A 4,884-nucleotide genomic window follows, 5' to 3' on the forward strand; every position below is an offset into this window, starting at 1 on the left:
AATCTGAATGTATACCAATCAAGTGAATTTAATTTCCATTAATTAATGTATCCATAATGTAACATTTTCCATTGTATTTATTTAAAAATGAATGTGGAAAATTGACATAGTCAAATGAGTTAAAGTCAGCATTTTAGGTAGATTCTTTTTTTAAGTGCAGGTTTTCATCAACAACACAGCTGTTTTATTTCTGAATAGGCTTTCACATGACCCAGGTACACTGTATTATGAGTATTATGTTGTTTTGCAGAGCTTGGCTATCAAAAAATTATAGGCTGGTATTGAAAAGCAGTGGAAAATCTGGTTGGATTGAAAAATTTGTTACTGCTTCGCGATTTCCATCCCTTACTTTACGCAACCTGTTCTGTGTCAAACACCAACCCAACGCAGCTACGAGCCTGTGAATGTTGTCCGGCGTTCTAGCTGCTAAAGAGCCAAGACCAAAAACAGACCAGGAGGAGTGGATTTTTGAGCTAATGTGCCAGATGGATGCAAACATGATCGCTCGCGTGTACTGAACACATTAGCATTGTGCTGAATGTGTAAACAGGCAACTGTTTGCCAACAAGTTCATCATACAAATGTAATAGCTAAAGCTATGTCACTGTTGGGTTGGCAGCTTGTTTTCTAGGTGCTGGTGACCAAAGGCAGGCTCCTAATCTATCAGTCAGTACAACAACATATAATAAAAGCAGAAATTATACACTGATGAGCCACAACATTATGACCAGTCTGTCTAACATGCTGTCGCTCACCAAAACAGCTCAGTGAGGCATCAATTCTAAGAAATCCTTTTGGAAACGTCACAGTAAGCCAGAACTTAATATCCAACAAATATCATATACTGTTAGAGCTTAATTAACACCATTTTTCTTCCTCTGCGATCGGTCATAATGTTTTGGCTCAGTGATGCTCTTTCAATCATATAGGACTTTAGAGGAAATTATTGCATGACAGGTAATATAGTGGGCGATGCTATTTTGAATAACTGAAATATGAATGGCCCTCATCAGCATCCTAGATGGCTGTGAAAATTACTTCATCCTCCCTGTGCCAAAAGGCAGCTTAAGACCTCTTTATCAGAGTCATTCAAGCAAAGAGTCAATAAAACACTGCAATTAGGGCTGCTCTTTTAAAATCTGAGACAGTCTAATTGACTGTGTATTCAAGTAGAACCCCAGAATTCCCTTCAGCAAGTTTAATAACATTGATAAGCAGCATAATGCATAATCATAAGCTCAAAGCTGTGGAATACAGAAGGATGTAGTCTTACAGTACAGCTGGATGAGGAGCTTTGTCTTTGACAGTCGGCCCGTGTTTATGGCAGGTCTCTGTGTGCAGTTTCATTTATTTCCCTCAAGTGTCTCTTTGAAAACTGGCAATGTTGATCAGGGGCTCAACCGGAGCTTCATAATAACATCTTTATAATGCTCACACCACTTGGTGGTGGAGGGCATGCGGTGAGGAGCCGGGGATAATAATGCAGTACAGCACATCAAACAGAGCCTGGTCAAAAAGCAAAGCACTCAGTATCTCATAGGAGTGAATTTAATGGCCACTGGTTGCTCTGGGCTCTTGACCCTCTCCAAGAGGCTCCATGTTAGTCACTCTCCAGCGCTTTCCGATTGAAACTCAGCCAGACTGGTAGTAGATGAGATTTCAACTGTCTACTCAAAGCCTGGATGACTATACCACTAGCTTCAGCTGGTCATCACACCGGCGGTGCTTGGCTCATAAGACAGTTACTCGTATTTTCAAACTCCTGTCTGCTTATAATTTACATCATATGTTGTCCTCAAATAGTGGTATTGAGAAAAGCTTTGAGGTACGTGTACTTCACTTGAGTACTGAGGTATGTTTCTCAAAGTTCTACTCTACCAAATTTACAGGTGTATTGTTCTGGACAGATATTTTCCTGTTTCCCTTCAAGCTGTTTTCTCACATTAACCTTAGGCAATCTTGGGAGCATCAAATAGGATACAGTTGCTGTTAGTCGCATGTGGCACAAAGCAGGAAATAGTCTGCTTCCAAAGCAATCACACTGCCTGGAATACTGATTTTGGGGAGGAGGCTGCCAAATGTACAGCTGTACAGATGTTGAAGTGGAAATTTGACTTCTATGGCCGTATTGTAAGAAGTTATTTCTTTGTGTGAAGAGTGTGAAGATGATAAACCTTATGATAAACAGTGTTCAAGGTCATGAGGCACTTTGTGTGTCTTGAAATAATTCTCAGAAAATCAGCTTGTTTTTGATGCTCAATTAATTTTTTCCACAATGGAAGCACATGATGTCGGTGCCCTATTTAATATAATGAGCATCTTATTAAGCACAGAAAAGCAGTCTCAGCAAACTAAAATCTAAGTGTATTTGTATGATAGAATGTTGCACTACTCCAGCCACCCAGTGCACTCGCTTAACATTAAATCTCATTTTATAATTGTGAGATATACATTTGTTTCAACATACCTGCCTGTCAGTGATTCTTTAATACAAACAAAAACAAGGTCTAAAATTTGTTTACATAAAAAAAATATGATCCTCTTTGTGTGGTGTATTGTTCTCATGCCTACAGAATAGTGCAGTACTAGAGGCCTGCTTGCAGTCATCCACCCAGTGACTGAGGATTTATAATTGTCTTGCGTTCCTGTGCTGCCATCTAGTGAAGAAAAGTGAGAAAGGAGTAAAATGAAGACAGAAACTCACTTTTTCCAAACTTGAAGCCCAGTTAATTTCACCAAATCAGACAAACTGTATACAGGAGATAAAAATCATTACTGGGCAGGTTTACAATAACTTGTGTGCAGAGTAACATATGTGCAAACAGAATTTTTTTTTTAGCTGTAGAGCCACAGTAACTAAAGATGCATATATCTGAGTAAACAGATAAAGTTATATGCCAAAACAAGCTTTGGTGACCTATGTATATTCTCTTCTGCATATTTATATAAAAACATGGAAAGCATTTAGCCTGAAGCCTTCACTTCACTCAAGCAGGAACGCTGGTGCTACTGTAGTGATGGCCAAATGAAGCTTTCTGAAGCATTGAAACGCTTCATTACTCGAAGCCTTTCAACAGTCCTCTCTGGTGACATCTGGTGGCCAAAAATATGAAGAGCAGCTTGAATCAACAAAATAAAATGAACTGCTTCATTATGACCTCTATTATGACCGTGTGAAAAAATTGTTATGTTTATTTGTTTAATAAATAATTTTCATCAATAAACTTTCCTTATTTAAACTGTGGTGTGGTCTATCTTTGCTTGTGACTTCTTGATGTTGGTAAATACAATGGAAAAGCATTTAAACTGCATTTCAATGCAAAACAGAAAAAAAATATCCCTGGCCAAAATTGGGCAGACAAAGCGCTATTTTAAGTACTTTAAGTACATTTTCAAAATGGTATTGTCTTTAAAAAATAATAATAATAACAATTTCAACATAAAGTGCAGCTTTTCTTCTTAAAAAATAAGGCAGAAACATAAAAGTTTATTTGACCAGCTTCACCTTTAAACTCTGAGTAACCTTAGCCAACATTATTTTGTACATTAGGCTAAAACACGGTGATCATCAAACATTTTATTGCAAAAAATAACAAACCCATTGGACTCACAATACCTCCATGCTTATTTACTGTCCGTCTCTTTCAGCCAATTACTTAGACAAACTAGCCTGTTCACATTTTTAGAGCTCAAGGCAGCTCTATTTTTGTTACTATGTGATCTGCAGGTGAGAACAGTCTCTCACGTGGGACAGAAATGGCAGGACTAATGAAATACTTCCGGGCCAGGACAGACAGCTTTGGGTGGGTTGCTGCTTGACTGGAACACCACTGCAGCGTGGAAAGTCTGTCTCACTGATGGATGATTCTGCTCTGTAGACACTCAGGGCCCTGTTACACAGGGCTTCCTCATCTGAATCACAGTCTGAAGACAATGAAGAGAGGAGGCGGCTCTTTGTGGTGGCATCGTCACACTGTTCCTGCAACAGGGCCTCAAGGCTGGTCCATGGTGTGATGCAGGTGGCAGAAAGCAGGCAGAAAGCTAGCGCTAACAGCTCCCACAGTTTCTGTGCTTGTTGCAACATGTTACACATTTAGATGATACCGTAAGGTTGAAGTGCTTTGGTGGTATGCAAACTCTTTTTTGCAGTTTGCACAAAACCACGCTTTTATCAAAGCTTCCATCAGGTAGTCTTTTTAAATGACATTTGCCTCCGATCAGTCGTAGCAATGTGCTATCTTCTGATTCTTCATTTTTGTAGCTGTGTACATCAGTAAAATCGTGCATTGACAAAAGTTCCCCTTTGCTTGGAATGCAAAGTGCAATTAAATGCGTTAATTTTTTAACACGTTATTTTTCGAATTAATTGATCGCTATTAACCCGTTAAATTCCCACCCATAATTATAATAATTGTTTACTCAATGTCCTTGATTCTCTAGTTGCTGTAAAAACCCAGTTTCCTTCGCGTGTTCTGCTCCATGGTTTACCATTGACCTCTAAGCATTGAAGGTCAGTCTAGGCCATCTTCTCTTCATAATATACATCCTCCCTCTAGGGAATCAAATTTGATCTTCAGTTTACCTGTTTTGCTAATGACATCTAGTTCTATCTCTCCTGCAGGCCTGATTCCTCCTCCCTCCCACCTTCTTCCCTTGGAGAATGCCTATCCGAATTTAAATCCTGGTTCAGCTCTAATTTTCTTAAACTCAATGAGGATAAAACTGAAATCCTCCTTATTGGCACTAAATCTAACCTTTTGAAGCCAAATCATTTCTCACTCACTATTGATAACTCCACAGTTTTCCCTTCAACTCAGGTTAAGAGCATTGGTGTCATCCTAGACAGTTCACTATCCTAGAAATCTCACATCAGTAATCTCACTT

The sequence above is a fragment of the Perissodus microlepis genome, chromosome 7, assembly GCF_051167445.1.
Source record: "Perissodus microlepis isolate ML-2025 ecotype Zambia chromosome 7, ASM5116744v1, whole genome shotgun sequence".
Classification (NCBI taxonomy): Eukaryota; Metazoa; Chordata; class Actinopteri; order Cichliformes; family Cichlidae; genus Perissodus; species Perissodus microlepis.